Source organism: Myotis myotis, unplaced genomic scaffold (assembly GCF_014108235.1).
Source record: "Myotis myotis isolate mMyoMyo1 unplaced genomic scaffold, mMyoMyo1.p scaffold_m19_p_2, whole genome shotgun sequence".
NCBI lineage: Eukaryota > Metazoa > Chordata > Mammalia > Chiroptera > Vespertilionidae > Myotis > Myotis myotis.
Genome location: NW_023416324.1, coordinates 161,000,487 through 161,019,260, shown reverse-complemented (window position 1 = coordinate 161,019,260; position 18,774 = coordinate 161,000,487). Strand labels below are relative to the sequence as shown.

Genomic DNA, 18,774 nt, shown 5'->3' with positions numbered 1-18,774 from the left:
ATGACTCAGCCTTCCCTATAGTCATTGGCGCTTGATGGGGTGTTTACTGTTTGGGTATTCCAATTTCTGTTTGATTTTACATTTAGTTTTTGTCTCTCTCGCTCCTGGGAGGAATCCTGTTTTCCCTATTTGAAGACAAGCCCTGTACCAACAGGGACCCTGAGGCCCTAATATCTGAGATGGAAAATCTTTGGCATGAGGGCTGCCCTTCCCCACGCCCAGAGCAATGGCAGTCACTGGTACACTTTACCACTGAACCCAAACGGAGCCAAAGCATCTTTTTCAATAAAAGATTCTAGGTTGGCCCTAACCGGCTTGGCTCAGTGGATAGAGTGAAGGGTCCCAGGTTCGATTCCGGTCAAGGGCATGTACCTTGGTTGCAGGCTTATCCCCAGTAGGGGGTGTGCAGAAGGCAGCTGGTCGATGTTTCTCTCTCATCGATGTTTCTAACTCTCCCTCTCCCTTCCTCTCTGTAAAAAATCAATAAAATATATTAAAAAAAGATTCTAGGTTGATTCTATCCATTGATAAGAGATGGTACACAAAGTATGAATAAGGCATATTTGTCACCACTGTATTTAAGATGTATTACTTGTAGTTCTAATGTTTGTTAACTTATAAAAAATCAGGTTGTTGCCAGGACGGTGTGGCTCAGTGGTTGAGCATTGACCTATGAACCAGAAGGTCACGGTTCGATTCCTGGTCGGGGCACATGCCCCGGGTGCGGGCTCAATCCCCGGTGTGTTCCACGCAGGAGGCAGCTGATCAGTGATTCTCTCTCATCATTGATGTTTCTCTCTCTCTCTCTCTCTCTCTCTCTCTCTCTCTCTCTCTCTCTCTCTCTCTCTCTCTGTCTCTCTCTCTCTCGCTCTCTCTCTCTCCCTTCCTCTCTGAAATCAATAATATATATATATTTTTTAAAAAAATCAGATTGTTGAGTCATGCTGATTACTCACAGACGGCCAAATGTGGGACTGATGAAAAAGATGGATACAGTCTGTTGTCTCGTGTACTTCCATTATAAGAGTCGGGGTATGAATAAGGCACACCAATCTTATTCTTACTTTAGGAAGTTAAGAGAGGGGAAGCTACTCCTAAAATCAAGGCCAGAAGAAGTGACAGTGACCATCTTGAAAACCAAAACTAAGCAGCCTAAGTGAATCAATCAAGATGTTGCTATGTAACTTATTAAAGAGCAAAGTTTATTTAAGCACTTGGACTTTATAACTCCTAAGAATCAGAATGGGAGGAAAAAGTTAAAATAGTTACAACATATCAGTTTGGAAGAAAGTTTATGTTTTGGTAGTTAGAGGCTCTTCTCTTCTTCTTGGCTTATTTAACCTATCCATTTATTTTATAACTAAAAATATACTTTCGGTGTTTCACATTCTTATATAAACCCTGGTGTAGAATTTCCTTAGGGTCTTTCACTTAATTTTCCTATTCCCTGGATTGTACTGGCATAAACCACTGCGCATGTTACATGACCCACAGATGTGTGCCTCCACCAACCAACCGCTTACCACTACTGGAGGTAAGGCCGCAATGGGAAGAATTAAGCCACAAATGGAAACAGAATACCTTTTCCGGCTTCATTCTCAAATCTCAACAGTGATGAGAATGGCAGCCTGGTGAAGACGCCACAGCTGCCATGACTATGTGAATGTCTCCAGCATAAGGCAACTTCCATGGGCCTCCCAGTTAGATGGGGAACTGCCCAGGCAGGAGACTTTCCATTTCTTCTTGCTGATAGAAAGGACTAGACTCAGCATGGAAGTTCTGTTTCTCCCAAATCGGTGTCAACAAGTGGCCAGAGTCATCCATAAATAATTTTCTCTGATCTATTGTATGAAAGCAATGTGCCATTTTCCTAAATTATGGAATTTCTTTCCCATTATTAAAGAAACACCTGCTAAATACAGAAAACTTCAAAGATTTATATAAGTGATGCTAATGGCAGGAATTTTTAACACTCTGTCCTATTTCCCTCCAATCTTCTTTGTGCATGTAATTTTCATACCAGAAAGTGTTCTACTTTTCACAGTAACATAGAGTTTTTTCCCTTGTTTAAAATTTCTTTGAAGCTGGCACACCAAATGACACATAGTCCATCCATCTGTACCTTGACCATGCCTTATTTAACCATTCTCATTACTACTTTGCAGAAAGACATATCAGCTTACATGTTATGCACGCACGAGCGTCCCAGCAGCGCATGACATGCCCTCCGCCCCCTTACTATACCCTCATCAGCACTGAAATCTTCGCCCATTTAAATTTGCACCTCTCTGTTTACTATCTAGAGCTTATTGGCCTAGAAGTATTTCTTCTGTGACTTACCTACACAGTTCTTTTATCCACTTTTCTACTGGGATTTAAGGACTTTTCTCTTTGAGCTTAGTTTTGTTCAACTTGACTCACATCTGTTGCGTGCCCACTTACGTCAGGTGCTGCAAGGTACCTGTAGGTCTTACCTTTCCTTTGATATGACCAACTTCTTTGTGCACCTGCTCCATCCCTGTTGCCATAATTGTGCTGACATGAGAAACCACCATCCCTAGCAACAGTTGGTGTTGCTACCAAGAGCTGGAGTCTGACTACCCCAGCATCTAAGTGGGGTAGCAGGTTTCTGACAACTACAGTAGAAACAGGTACTAACATTCTCCAGAAGTTCTCACTAAGGCAGGAGATGGGGAGAGAGGCCCCTGGGAGCTAATGTAATTGGCATCTCTGTGAGACAGCCTGGTCTCTCAAGGTGCTTTGTGTATGGTTTCAAGTAAGAGGCAGAGCTGGGGGAGGGAAAAGAACTTCTCACTAGATGCTTATTCTATGCCAGGAACTGTGGTTGGGCACTTGACAGACGATATTGCACTATCCTCACAATACCTTATAAACTTGGCATGTAACCCCCATGTAAGAGACAATGAAATTGAGGCACAGAACCTGCTGAAGGTCACAGGACTAGCAAGTGGCTAAGCAAATAATCAGAACCAGGGCTGCTGACTGTAACGCCCACACTTGGGTCACTATATTCTATTACACCCCACCACCATCGCCACTGTGAGTGGTGTGTTGGTCATAGGCGGTGGGGGTTAAGGGTCAGCAATGCGAGGATTAATTAGGGAGCTCATAGGAGATGAGGGAAATTGTGGCAAGGAGTCCAAATGAATGACCTGTATTCTGCAGTCTGCAATATTACAGAATCACAGACGCTGAGGAGCATGGCATACTGAGAAAGTTCAAGTAATTCACTCTAGTTTAGGCATAAGGGTAGGGAAGAGATTGATGCTCTGAGTGCTTCTGACAGCCCTATTCCAGGCTTGGCCTCCCCTTGCATACCCTCCCCTCTCCCACCCAACCCTGAGGCCAAGGAGACTTGCCCAGATGAAGTCTGTACTGTACTTTCACCCCCTTGTAAATGAAGCTCCTATTACCTGAAACCCTAAAATTCTCTGCCCAAAGGGCCCTTAGCCTACACTCTGGGCCCTTGTGTAGCTGGACCCCAGGTCTAATCCTCTAAGGCCGTGGTCAGCAAACTGTGGCTCCCGAGCCACATGCGGCTTTTTGGTCCCTTGAGTGTGGCTCTTCCACAAAATACTATGTGCGGGCGCACGTACAGTGCGATTGAAACTTCGTGGCCCATGCGCAGAAGTCGGTTTTTGGCCTGGGCGAGTCTATTTTGAAGAAGTACTGTTGAAATGTGGCTCTGTTGACTAATGAGTTTGCCGACCACTGCTCTAAGGCAAGTAGCACCATCAGCATGAGCACACCTAGGCCTGAGGGGAGGCAAAGGGCTGCTATTTGCAAAGGTGTGGCTAGAACATGGATGTTTGAGCTGGAGAGTCCACATGCATGCGAGACCCCCCTTTCCCCTACCCCTGCACAGTGGAAGACAGAGCTGGGCAGTGGGCACGGAGAGGCAGAGCATGGCCTGGGGCTGGTCTCCCTCTGCGGCCAAGTTCTGCAGGGAACTCGGGAGTCCAACAAGGCTGGCCTCCTCTGTCACTATGAAGGTATATCAGTCAAGGTAGAAGGATAGAACGTGTTTTATTTAACAGTTTGTTAGCCTATATTAATTTTCATAACTGAGACAGAGGATATGTGTGTTTCCATTTTTACTCCAGAGAAGAGGCAGGAATGGAAGCAGGTCTTGAATAAGGATGGTGGAAGTGCTGGATTTATCCTGAGGACAATTGGGGGACCACCACCAGGGGGTTTGGAAAGATTGCCTCCAGCTGTGTAGACAGGGAGTATGCTGGGCTCAGCCAGAGGGAGTGGCAATGGCAGAATCAGAGGAGCCACATCCTCTGAATCTTGGTAAGTCCTCCTAGTGCAAATGTCCTTGGGCTGCCCCACCTAAAGCTGCAACTGTCACCCAGCCTCCCCTCCCCTCCCTCTCGCCCTCCCTCCCTCCCTCCTTCCCTCCCTCCCCGGACTTATTTTTTCTTAGCATTTACTACCATCTGGATCATATATTTTACTTATTCATGTATTGTCCATCTTTCCTCACTAGAAAATAAACTCCATGAGGGCGGGGTTTTGTGTGCATTCAGTGCTGGATGCCCAGGGGCTAACACAGTGCCTGGTATGCCCTGAGACTCAATATGCTGCGGAAGCAGAGGCAGCATTAAGGATATGGACTCTGGAACCACCCCTCCTCAGTCTAAATCCCAGCTCCATCGTTTCCTTATTGCGAAACCTTAGGCAAGTTGCTTTCAACCTCTGTGCCTCAGTTCCTGCCTGTAAAACACGAATAATAGCAACTACATCACAGGGTTATTTTTAGGGCTAAGTTTAACATGCATAAAGCACTGACGATGGTGCCAGGCACGTGGTCTGGACGATGTAGTCTTAGCTGCTGTAGGAGACACTGTTGGTGTCCCACTGAGGGCGCCTCTATTGCCCACTGTGCCCAGCCCCAGCTCTGACAGCATTGCAGCCATCAGCTTACACCTGCACCATCTCTGGGGACTTGCTGATGGGCTCCATGTCTCCAAGAGACAAGTGGGAGGTTATACCCACATCCCAGGGAGGGCAGTGCCTCTCTTATAAAGGGTGCCAAAGCTCAGACTCTTTACCTTAATGCAGAGTGACTCCAGAGACTCCGCATTCTCCCAGTAGATCTCTGACTAGACCAGTGATGGCGAACCTATGACACGCATGTCAGAGGTGACACATGAACTCATTGTTTTGGTTGATTTTTCTTTGTTAAATGGCATTTAAATATATAAATATCAAAAATATAAATCTTTGTTTTACTATGGTTGCAAATATCAAAAAATTTCTATATGTGACACGGCACCAGAGTTAAGTTAGGGTTTTTCAAATGCTGACATGCCAAGCTCAAAAGGTTTGCCATCACTGGACTAGACTGAGACCACATCCTTGCTCGGTCCATCCCCAGTAGGCCTCTGACTAGAACAGGACCACAGCCTTGCTCTGACTGGACTGGGACCCCATCCTTGCTCGGTCCTTCCTCTTTCCTACTCTGTTTCTCCAACCCCCTACTCCTTCACAAGTTTTTCCCGAAGAGAATGCCCTTACTAAATCATTTGCACCAAAAGCCATGTCTCAAGAAACACAGCCTAAGGTAGTTATTTTTATTATTGTATTATTAAATATTAATAACTAGAGGCCCGGTGCACGAAATTTGTGCATGGGTAGGGTCCCTAGGCCTGGCCAGCAATCAGGGCCAATCTGTGGGGTGACCAGCGGAGTGATTGCGGGGCCCCTGCTGGCACCCGCCTTGGCTAGCCTGGCGCTGCCCGCTCTACGGCCCTGCCTGGCACCTGTCTTGGCTGGCCTGGGGCCTGTGGGCAGCTCCTGTGTTGAGCGTCTGCCCCTGGTGGTCTGTGCACGTCATAGCGACTGGTCCTTCTGCAGGTCCTTCAGCTGATTGTTCTGCTGTTCAGTCAATTTGCATAATAGGCTTTTATCATATAAAATAATGAAAATATAAATAATATTTCATATATAAATGAAATTCTGAAGGTAATTTGATGTACCATCTAGAGATTTAAAAAGAAAGCTGGGTTGCAAATCTTGACCAGGGAGTCATACTGTGCTTGGCACCTAGTAAGTGCTCAATAACATTTGCTGAATGAATAAACCCACAAATGGTGGAGGTTGATGTGCACAGAATAGAGTGAGATCACCCAGTGAAAACGAGTGAGATCAGACGAACCATCTTCTGAGTCAAGGATAGAACATCGACGGAATATCAATGTTTAAGAGATGGGAGAAGAACATCGATGAGCCTGAGGAAAACATGCAGAGAGGCTGGAGAAAACCTGGAGAGGAGTGCAGTTAAGGAAACCAGGGAGGGGAGGATTTCAGGAGGAACAGTGTCAGCTGCTGCAGAGAGGTGGGTCATTAACTGAGATCAGAACCACTTCATCCAGCACCTGAGCGGCCGGGGTCAGGGCTCAGGGAGTTTCGGTGGGGTGCGGGGCAGGACCTAGGTGGGAGTTGGGATCAGTCTTTTTAGCTGATCTCTGGGATGACTGGAGGAAATGTCACCAGAGGCAGTTTTGGGTGCACGCCCACCTCTTGGCCCTGTCTCCTTGACTCCAGAAGTGACCAAGGTTTGCACACTACTCTTTGGCGACCCCAAGCCCCACAGGGGCTCCCCAGCTTGCCTCTTTCCCAAGCCTCCATGCCCCCAGAAATCTCTTCCTCTCGCTCAGTGTGCTCACATGCGGAGCAGTTTGAGCAACGCAAGTTAGACTGAAATATAACTAACAGGTAGCCCTCCTCTTCCCTTTAGATTATTTGCCTTTTAAAACATATTAGTCCTGCCCTAACCAGTTTGGCTCAGTGGATAGAGCATCAGCCTGCAGACTCAAGGGTCCCAGGTTCAATTCTGGTCAAGTGCATATACCTTGGTTGCGGGCACATACCCAGTAGGGAGTGTGCAGGAGGCAGCTGATCGACGTTTCTCCCTCATCAATGTTTCTAACTCTCTATCCCTCTCCCCTCCTCTCTGTAAAAAAATCAATAAAATATATTTTAAAATAAAATAATAAAAAATAAATAAAATAAAAGATATTAGTCCAAATCAAGTTTTCAGGGGCTGAATCTTTGCACTGTGTACTGTGAGGATGGGGACATAGAAAGGTGAAGCTTGGACAGCAGGCCTTTAAATCCACTGAGAAGGTGGAAGGAGAGTGAGTGACCCACCCGTCTCCCAGCCCCAACTTCGCAGGGAGAATGCAGCCCCTGCCCCATCACCCTGCCCCACTGCTTCCCATCTGGGGCTCGAGACCTGGGCCCCCTTGGCCAGCCTCTCACCCTCTGTGATAAATTCCATTCCCTTCAAACTGAGCTGGGAACTGTTTTTCACAGGCCCTCAGGGGCTCTCGGCCCAGAACGTAAACATGCTGGATGACCGGATGATTGATCAGATATTTCTTGTACTCAGTTCTACACCATTTGTTCCTTTGTTCATTACATGTCACTGGGGCTGTTTGCACTCAGCGAGCCTGTGTTATCTCAAAAAAAGCATTGTCACGGCTTTATGCCAATGTTTTTTCCTCTTTAGTGACTTTCACTAACCATGTAGGACACATTTAAAATGAAGATCTGAGGATTCCCTTTCAGATACTCTGATGACAATCAGTCTGGGACGAGGCCCAGGAGTCCCCCACGTGATCCCAGGACAACACATAGATGCTCGTTAAGTGTGGTTGGTGAGAGTTGAATGATAAGGACTCACTCTGTCTAAATCAGATTAGCATAGGTATTAACAAATAGCAGGTCACACACAAATATATCAGACAGAACAACAAAATTCAATCAGAACAACATCTCCAAGGTGAGCAAAAAGGTGAGCAGCGCTCTCTCGAACAGAGTCATTCATTGTAAGCACAGACTCGGGTGGGTTTCTCTGGTTCTCTCTGCAAAGGAGCTCCTCTCTCGGCCTCAGGAGGCTTTCCCTATAGGCTGGCAGCTGCTCTCCCACTGTAACTGTCTGGGCTCAGCCAGACGCCCCCTGGAGAGCTGCGTGCGTTCTGGGCTTCCCTCTCTACTTCTAACTTGCTATGAAATCACCATGGAGTTTCTGCTTCTTATCACACACCTGACCTGGTAGCCTCGTCAAAAACTTCTGGGGAAGACCTGGATGTCCCTCTGGGTGCTCAGAGGTCCTGCCCACATCCAATGCCCCAGAGTCCGCTCCTGACCCACTGAGCGGGGACATCTGGGAGGGCTGCCCCGGGTCTGACTGGTCCAGGTGAGGGGCCTCAGTAGTGGGTAGTAAGGAACCAATGAACAGGGGTCACGCTGACCCTCTGTACTCCTGGTGGCCCCCATGACTAGCAGAGATCACAATTCAGCAGCCCACTACTGAACCCAAAGTGGTTTTATTAGGCACAGTTCTCGTTTGTAATGCTTACAAGTGTCTTCAGAGAAGGCTGAACCTCTCCATTCTTTAAACCTCTCCTGGCTCATTCCCACACTCACATGACTGGTCTGCTTGCTGGCCTTTGAATGTCCCTCCTGTTTTAGCTGATGTTATTACCCCAGCCCTGTGTCACACATTAGGATTCTCAATTAGTTTAGGGCGCTCTGGGACCTGGACAGCAGGATGAGCAGTAGCCAGCGACAACCCCCGGCCAGGACTTCACTCTGGGTTGGAGGTCTGGCCTCAGGGAGCCCAGTGCCACTTCCTTCCAATACCTGCTTCCTCAACTCCTCCCCGGGTCCCTGGCCACGGGAAGCCAGACTGTGCCTCTGGATTCCATTACAGCCACAGCAGTGAACCACTCCAGATACTTCCCATTGTCATCTGTCCAAGGGATTGGATATAACTGCTTCCTTCTCTCCGGGGTCTTTCCTGATGTCCTCTTTCAGAGTGCTTTCCCAAAACTAAAACACACAGCCTATACTACCCACACCTCTCTTAACGCCTTTAGTAATTTCAATTTTGCATTATACTTTGCCCGCTCATCCCTCTATGTCTTTATGCTTGCCCACCTCAACCCCATCTTCCCTCTTTTTTTAGATAACTTCTCACATTTTGAGTTCAATTCACATGCCTCTTCCTCCAAGAAGTCTACGCTTATTGATACTTTTCCTCTCCATCCCCTTCCATCCCCGATGGGATAAGGGCTCTCCCCATGCACTGCCATCACCTTGTGGCAGTTGTCCTGTGGGGTAACTACAGCCAGGCTCTGGCTGCTCAATCTCTGTACCCCTTACAGAGATTTATATGACTCAATAAGAGCCTGGTTAGGAAGGTGCTGCATAAATAATATCGTGCCATCTAAATAGATCATATGATCCATTAATTAACTTATTCATTCAACAAATATTTACTGAGCACTCACTTTGTGCCTGGCCCACTGCTAGGAACTAGGGATATAAATAGAAACAAGACACAAACATGAAGGTTAAATTCTAGGGGGAGAGATGGACATAGACAGTAGCTAAACAGAATAAGTGCCAATTGTGCTAAGTCTTAAGAACTTATCAGGTCATCAGGACAGGCCATTATGAGGAGCTAACAATTTAAGCAGAGACCAAAACTATGAGAAGGAACTAGTAAATGGGGACAAAAAGAAAGAATAATGCAGGCAGAGGGGGGAGCCTGTGCAAAGGCCCTAGGTAGAAAAGAGCCTGTATGCTGGCTGCTCCCCTGCAGGAAGGAAGCAGAGGTGGTGAAGTGCAGTAAGGAAGCAGGAGGCCAGCAGCCAGCCCAGGGCTGGAGCGCTAAATCTTGAGGAGCTCAGAACCTCAAGCGAGAGAAATAGAAAATGAGTCTCAAACTACGAAACGGAGCAGCTGTTTTTGATAAAAATGGGACATACACATATATTAATGGTAAGAGCTAATTTTATTGCACACATGAGAATCTATCTTTGCTAAGCATTTTATATGCATTATCTTATTGATTCCTCATGTCAAACTCCCAAGTCACTGCTGTCATTATCCTGCCTTATAGTTAAGGAAACTGAGGTTCAAAGAGGTTGAGTAAGGTTCGTAAAGCCACCAGGAAGAGGTAAAATCAGTATTTGAATCTGATCTGTGTGATTCCAGGATCTGTTGGGCTACCTTGCCTCAAAGAGACACAGGATGCTTGAACTTGAAGAAACTTTCATGCTTATTCTTGCTAATCTTCATTTGAGTGCTGAGGGCAGCAAGTTCCAGTGGAAAGAAGGGACTTGCTCAGGGTCACACCATTGGGTGGATGTTTGGGCCATTTGGACCAGACACCCAGGTGTCAATCTCCCTGCTTCAGGTCCTCTATTAAGCCACAAGGACTCTGGAACTAAGAGGAAGAAAAATCCTCCTAGACAACAAGTAATCTGGTTTGGGGACCCGGGGCACCCTGTGTTGAGTGCTGAAACCCCTTTCCCAGGAATGAGGACCACCCTGCTCCTGGTTTCCACTGTGATGCTGCCTATGAACATCTGAAATATCCTCACTTGAAACAGCTGTTGGAAAAAATATAACATTTCTCCATCATGATGACAGGTGGGGTGGTGGAGTAGAGAGCTGTAATGAGCACCACCCCAGCAGACCAGGCCAGGGGGCAGCAAGACTTTCTGCTTCGTATGGGCTGCTGGGGCTGTTCAGTTGGTAATAGTTGTGGAGTGTGGGGTGTCAGCCATGTGGGTGTCAGAATCTTAGGGTGGGAGCCCAGGAATGCCCAGTGCTTGAGTTGTGATGGAGCAGAAGGGACCTTCAAATCAGACCTAATCACTAAGTTGTCCAGGGAAGGTGGGTGACAAAGTGATCACTGGGGTAGAGGGTTAGAAAGAGCAGCGGGTGATGGAGCAAAGGGCAGTTGAGTGAAGGACTTCCTGCTGACTGAGGGCAGCACGGGCCCTGCCACACACAACGCCGGCCCTGTAGGGGCAAGCAGGATGGTCAGTGCCGGGAATGTGGAGGGATGCCTGAGGTCTTACCTACGGAACATGGATAGCCTTTACCCCTGGAGACAGCTCAGAGAGCAGAAACCAGTAAAGGAGGAAGAGTAGCCCAAGAAGTCACTAACTTCACACTTTTCCCCAGAACTGTGCTGTAGCCATGTCTTCCCAAAGTCATTTCAGGAGCCAAATCCTCTGTTCAGAATTCAAGGAGACAGAAAGGGCCTAGAGTTCTAAGGAGAAAACGATTCCCCTGACCGGCTTGTGCAGAGTTCTCAGGTGGTGGGGGTCTGGCTGCAACAGCTAGATTTTGGTTCCACCCTTGCCCATCACTCTGATCTGTGTCAACCTGTTTTCTGCCCCTTATTGCTATTCTAACAGCAGCTCCGCTGATTGCCCCAAACCACACCATACCCACTTTCTTAAACAACCAGAAATCAGCAGGCGTTAATGAAAAGTGTTAAAGACACATTAGCACCTGCTTTAAGGTTTCTAATGGTATAATCAGAAGCAGTAAAAAGAAGGGAGGGAGCGGTGCCTTATAGAGAGATGAGCACTCCAAGGAATGCTGTGTCCTGCATGAGTGCTGGCGGGCAGACAGTTCTCAAACTCGTCCTTCACCGTGTGGAGGGCGCCTGGGTGACTCCAAGTCCGAAAGGCGGAGAGGAGCTCAGAGAGGTGGCAGGGCTCCCCTGCCCGGCCTGCTTCTCCCTCAGCACTGTCCACCATCTGGCTCTCTCTCACTGTGACTCAGCCACCATCAAGCCCCCTCAGGATTCATGTTCATCCACCCAGAGGGGTTTTGTTTGTTGTTTTTTGTTGATTTGTTTTTACAAGAAGACACTCTCCATCCACTTTCCCTGGTCAAGATGATTACAAAGAATCTGTGTTATTGTACTCAGTTGCCAACACATCCTTTGCCTCTGCACCTGTTCCCTGTGAAGCCAGGACTGGGGGCAAAGTCAAAGGTGATGCTTTATTCTAATCCAAGCCTCTTTGCAGTGAAGAGGTTCTGACTCACTGGTCTGGGGCTGGCTCAGCAGTTCTGGGCTCTGATGACTCGCATGTACAGACATGGGTAAGTTCTGCTACAGAAACGATTCTGGAGATTTCCTGGCCCATTTCCAGGTCTGGAAACTCCCCTTTGCCAGGTCCTATCCTTGACTTTGCCAGAAGCAAACCCAACTCTTGCCCCAGTCAGAGTCCCTGGGAAGCCCCCCCACTGGAGGCCAAATGAGAAAGACTGTCCGTTTTTCACCTACTTAAAGCCTGCTACCCCATTCCAGCCAAAGGAAGCTGTTTAAAAACACACACAATAGGGGAGGCTAGGGGACTGTCTAGGGCGGGGGGATAAAATGGACACATATGTAATACCCTTTGTAATACTTTAAGCAATAAAAAAATAAAAAAAAAATAAAAACAAAACAAAACAAAAAAAAAACAAATAAAATCAGTGGGAAAAATTAAAAAAAAAAACACACACACACACACACACACACACACAAAAACTAACAAAAGGCTCCCATTGCAAATGTGCCCTGGGCAGAAATGTGGCTGGTTCTCTTTTTTCACCGCCGGCAGGGCATGGTGAAGTATTAAATAGCACAGACCCCAAGATCACTTCCCGCATCCCCAGGTGTGGCCATAAATTGATAGGAGGCTGAAAGCACAGAGGACCTCCACCTGCAAACGGACTCTTCTTCCACGTCACCTTTCAATAAAACACTTTCTGAAAATCAAGTCTGCTCAGAAGGAACACAGGTTTGCCATCCTGAGACAGAAAAGCTGAACGCCACAGGCTGAATGCCAAAGAGAGTTCCAGAAATGGCTGGGTGACAACCAAGAAGAAACCATGCTGCCTTCCACAGGCTGACTGCCTCTGAGGGGCCTGTGGGGTTAGCTGCATAAACCCTGGGTGTCTGCTAATCAGCCAGGTTACCTTACATCTCGCAAGCTCTGAAACACAACCGCCATTCACCAAAGGGACAGACCTGCTTTCTACAGCAGACTGGCCTGGGGAAGGGGTTTGGAAGGAGCTGCTAGGAGATGAGAGAAGAAAGAGCATGGAGACTCCTGCAGAAGGGCCAGAACCATCGCTCCTAGAAGTCTGGGGCACGCTGGCCAGAGAGGGAAGGTGGCGGGGGGGGGGGGGGGGGCGGGGGGGAGCGTGTTCTGGGGAGATGGGATGGAGATTGACATATCCATTTCCGACAGCAGCTTCCTGCCCTATGTCCCACTCTCCCTCAGAGAGCAGCTCATCCCTTCCTTCAGGGACATTCATAACATGAAGCAGAAGTGAAATGGAAACCAAAGCAGCAGAATGAAAGAAAGAATGAACTAGAAGCCAACTATGATCTCCCCACATAGCCCTGCCTTTGCGCCCCAGACAAACCTCAGGGACATGCTCCTCTGGCCTTCGCCATAGCTCCTTCTCTCCCCAGTTAGGCTGCGTGAAAATCAGTCATCTTTTGATTTAAAAAGTCATTATAATCACTGCTCAGATATCTGTGAGTAGCAAACCAAAGATCAAGCCCACCTTCCAAAGACTGTGACCTATCTAACCACAGCACCCAGTCACCATGACTATAAGATGCAGCAGCTTTTCCAAAACGGATGACAGAGGAGAGAGAAGGCGGCTGAGCCGAGAGAGGCTGTGGTGGTGTGGCCGGTGCTGGGCCTGTGCTGCAGCTGGCCAGGAGGTAGAGTGGTTACTCTCCTTTGCTCACTCTAACCACCATTCCACCATCATCACTCTTTTTCCCCTCTTGCCTCATCCCCACCTCTCCTCACACTTTCACAGGATCCCCTACCCTCCAGTTGGGCTCCTGTTTCCTGTCAGGGCAGGCAGAATCCTCATTTATAAAACCACACACTTCCTCCAGGAAATAGTCTTTGGTCAAAAGTCACCTACAAACACCTTCCTCTCTTGCCTCCTCCTCCTTCCCTTAAGGAACAGTCGCGTTCTTGAAAGCCCAGTGCTATTTGCCCGCACATCACGTACAGGCACATGCCCCACAAACCCACCCACACAGCCACCCTCTGGGCTTCCCCCCCCCCCCCCCGGGCTTCGCCACCGCCACCGTAGCCTCCCTTCCCGCTGACACCAGGCAGGGTTGTCCTGGTGCTGATGAGGGCCCTGTGATTGACAGGGAGGAGAAAACTGTGTGATGGCTCAGGCACTAGTGCAAACCTGAGAGCAGCAAGGGAGGTCATGGAGAGCCAGACGAGGACACCTGAGAGACTAAACAGGCAGGGCCCTGAGGGTTCCTCCTCATTAGCCTGCAAGTCCAGGAGCAGCGTGAGAAAGCTGGAGGACTGCTTGGCCATTCTAAGTTGATGTGTCTGTAAAAACTAAACAAGTGTCCTGTGTATGCCCAGAATTAAACCCGGGCCCATTTGCAGGCGTCCTAATGGGCCGCTCCATCATGGCCAGGGCTGGGGGAGGGGAAGGAGTCGTTCTTGCCTTCCTCCACGTCCAAAACAGGGAGTTTCTCTTCAGCAAATGAGTTCTGAAGCCACGTCCCGTACAGGCGAACAGCCTGTGGTCTAGAGATGAGAGGTCATCCTCTTCGTGGGCAGGGGACCAGCGTGGGGCATGTCACTGCACGGGGTTCAGGCCTTGCCCCAGGCACCAGGCCGAGAGGAGTTGCTGTGCAAAGCCTGGCACCTGAATTACTAGTGACGGGAACATGAAACTCCAGCTCGGACAGCACAGAACAGTCTGAGACGAGAGGGAGAAAAACGCATCAGTTTTAGGGGTTTGGGTAGCTCTCCTGACCTGGAATGAGTGGGGGTGGGGAGAGGGAGGCTCTGAGAGAGAGGAAACCGGAGCAGGGCCATCAGGACACCCTGGCATTACGTCAGCAAATTATCCGGAAAACATTTGTCCCAGCTGAGTCACCACAGCTCTGACAATGTGCTCCCGTCGTCTGGGTTCTGGGAGACATGGGGCTGGCTGTCGCACTTGCTCAATTTAGAAACAGATGCTCCTCCTCGGTGAGGCAGTCCAGTCCAGGTGCCCAGGCATGCTCCTCCGCTCCCCCGTGCCCCGTCCTCAGGCAGGGCTCTGCCTTCTCTCTGCCGCCTCAGAGCCAGTCCACCCGCCCCAGGCTGGGCACTCCCTATGGGCACAGCCCCTCACAGAGGAAAGAGGACATCTGGAAGGAGACCTGGGTCTGGCCTCAGTGACTTTGTGTCTGGAAAAAGCCTGGCTTTGGCCCCAAGGGGTCGGCGGTGAGACACTGCCCTCCCTCCTTGGGGAGCTCCCAATCTAAGTGAGTTCAGCCAGCTTGCAAAGTGTTGCTCTGCAAACTCCCCCAGCAAAGGAGACCCACCATCCAGGCCCTCATGAAATTCACTGTGCATCCAGGAGAGCCTTGTGGAGAATAAGAACTCAGAAGACACTGGGCCCATCACCGCTGTGTGAACATTTTCTAGATTCAGAAGTTTTATCCAAATTTTATTCAAATTATTTTGTGCTACTTAGGTGATGTTGGACTTTTAAGAAAGAAATTCTTAAGAAGTCTTTTTTATCCAAGAAGGGATGAGACCGAGTGGAACATGTTAGGGGAGTAAGGGTGCGGGGGGGGGGGGGGGGAGGTGTCCTTTTAGTAAAAGCTACAGTGGTAAACTGGTACAGAGATTATCTGCAACGAGTGAGTGTATTCACCAAGGTTACACACTCAGCAACAAAAAGCCTGAGGAAGTGATGTTTTTTGTCCTCATCTTCCATGTTCAGAGAAAGAAAATAGGGTCTGGAAGGGAAGGTTTGAAAAGACAGAGACTTTTATCTTCGGTGTTTGTGGCTGATGAAAACAGCAAGGGAGAAGTAGAAGTTTCGAGAGATAAGTGTGCTTGGGGCACTGTGACTTCCAATCTACGCAAGACTGAGGGCAAACAAACCAACAGGAAGAATATTTTTTTAATTTAAAAAAAACTTAACTTTTAAAAAGAACGTTGAGAACTGACTTAGACATACCACATTATTTAGGCATTTGTTTTTCCCCAAAATAGCATCACTATAAAATGCCCAGTTTCAACTGGCAGTTAATACCCAGGCTATTTTCACAAATGTTATTTTATTAGATATTTACTACAGTTCTCGATGATAAATGATAGGAAACCCAATTTGTGGTTTAGGAAAAACAATTGTTGCTTAGGGTTACTTAAGTTTCAGTGTTTCAGTAACATTTTAAAAAATAAAACCTGGAAATTCCAAAGTCTAATGAGTGAGGAAAGAGCAGAATATTTTCATTTGAAGTCTCTTCACAAAAATCCATCTATGTCTTCTTGGGCAGCTAAGCTAAGGTATCCCACCACTTGGTGGCAGCATATCTAAGTTGCCAGAAGTGTATATAATAAAGGCAGTGTGCCTACAAAATTAGTGTCGTAACATAAAATGTCAATATCCAATATATGCTAAAAACATACACAACCCCAAACACCAGTGAAGGACACTTGGTAAGACTTAACCAATGACAGGTGAAGAGAGAAATACAAAAAATGATGAAAATGATCATAAAAGGGGAAGGGAGGAACAGCCCCAAGTCTGGAACCCACCAAGTGAAAAACATCCCATTCTTCCCTCATCCTTGGCTGTCTCTCCAGCATCTTTCTTCAGGGAACTCCTTTATTTCCAACATCCTAGCAAAAAAATGAGTCTGGACTAAATTTAAATCATCCTGATGCCCTAGCATGAGTTCCAGAAAAACCTGAATGTGCTAGGACTTATTTCACCGGACATGCTGAAGTTTACCTAATCTAAGTGGAACCAGAAACATGAGCTTCCTAATGAGCCTGCTGTTGGTGAGCCACAGACTTCTGGATCCTAAAAAAAACACAAATTAAAATCACTACACCTAAGCTTCAGAGGCTCCTTCAACATTGCTGCCCAGAATACAAACTCCAAGGAGGCCTCACTTTCTTGGTGGAAGGCAGATAAGGACCTCAGTCCAGATGAGCTCAGAGGAAGTTAAAGTAACTTGGGGCCAAGCCAGAAGCTGACAATCAACACCCAGAGGCAAAACTAAAAAATCAGGTAAAAAAAAACAACAACCATTAAGTCTATCTAGATTTCATTTTAGATCTGAACTTTAATGTATGGTGCCTATTAAGAGGCCAATTAGTTAGGGAAAGTAAAAAGAATGCTAACCTCGCAGACTGCACAGGGCAGGCCTGAGGACCAATTACTCTGTCAAATCCAGGCTCAGGTTTAGGGGCAGTACACAAGGCCCTTCGTCAGGGTTTCTCGATGATCATGATAGTACTGTTTGCACAGTGGGGCCTGGGCAACGATGAGCAATAAACTTAAACTTGGAGAAATTAGTAAAGGCACATTGGAAAAATACATTTGGAAATTTGGAAAACAATTTGGCAATGTGTTATCACCAGTCTTAAAATAATGTCCATGTTTGCCACAAACCTATCCCAAAGAAGCCATCTAAAAGGTGGAAAAAAGTTTATACACAAAGATGTTTACTGAGAGCTATTTATAGCAATGAAGTTTTGGAAATAACTTAGACATCAAATGATGGGGTTATATTTAAATATGGTGCATTTCAAAACACACTATTACACATAAAAAGTTTTCCATGTTAAGAAAATATTATTATTGTATAATGCAAAGTGGAATAAAACAAGAAGCAAAATTAAATAAACAACAGAATTCAAGTTTGTTTATAAAAAGCTATAAAGAGCCACAGATGTGACTGGTGCCCGTCACTACCTCCCATCCCCATGAGGTGGCTACTAATCACCTGAGACAGAAGTGAGGTGATGTGTGTGTCCACACTGGCACTGGCTGCAGAGGGCACTTGCAGGCTTGTAAAAGGTGCTGTATAGATTAATTATTAATGATAATCAGAGCCCAATAGCCCCAGAGCAAGAGCCAGGAGGCCTGGGGGCAGGCACACACCCAGGAGCCAGTGATGCCAAATTCTGAAGAGATCTAAGGAGAGATGATCTGAGAGCAATAAGGACTAACACCCCTCTGTGAATCCAACCCAGCCTTTCAAAAGCCTCCACCTGGCAGCACTGCCTGACACAGAGAAGGTTCTGGAACTTTGGAACTGCAGGGTATTGAGAGCAAGGCTTTAGTGCCAGCACTTCATTCTAAGCTCTTTGCTGAATCCACGCTGGACTATAGTTTACCCTGATGGACTCTAGAGAAAACGGTGCCCATTTCTCTAAGACGTGTTTCTCATAAGCGAGCTTGCCACTTCCTGGCATTGGGGGTGCTGTCCACAGCAACACTGAGCTGAGTTTATTTTCTCAAGCCCCTTCCTGTTCTGTCCTGGGATCCACCTTGTGAGCTGGGGACAAAAGGAACCATTTATCCAGACACAGATTCGCAAGGGCAGCTATTCCATCTAATATTTTCCCACCATATTCTCTATGTCAAGCCTGGATTCTGGAACCTGTCCCTGCCAGGAATGCAGGGGATGAAGAGCAAAGTGGGAAAAGTGAAGAGAGGCCAACAACGTCAATTATAGCAGAGTGATGCTACCAGGTAGCAAGAGGTCGCTGAGTGTCCCCTCCTAGCAGGCGAAGGGCTCGATGACCTGTTCTGCATGCATTGCATAGTCACCTTACGGCCCCTGAGAAATAAACAGCTTTCGTTTTTCCAAGGTGAAGACTTCCCCCGCATCAGACCGAGCTGCACCCTCCCAGAGTGCACCTAAGAATTCATGTACAGAAGAGCGTGACCTAAAAGTGTGACTGAACTCATTTCAGCCTGTCAGTCAAAGGCTGTCATCCTGACCTCATGAGCCACCTCAGGGAGAGCCACTGCCCAGAAGTCTCATGGTTCTGAAAAGTCCTCCCATAGGATACCTGGAAAATGGGTTCAAAGGTCTTCTAGTCTATGATGATTCCAAATGAGATGGGTCATTTTCCAAGTATTTATTTG

At 47.4% G+C, this 18,774-nt stretch overlaps 1 protein-coding gene across 19 annotated transcripts in view; it reads right to left on the bottom strand.

The window, feature by feature from the left end:
- Positions 1-18,774, bottom strand: part of KALRN (kalirin RhoGEF kinase) — a 656,959-nt gene that overhangs the window by 424,639 nt on the left and 213,546 nt on the right. The gene's annotated exons all lie outside the window — the stretch shown is intronic.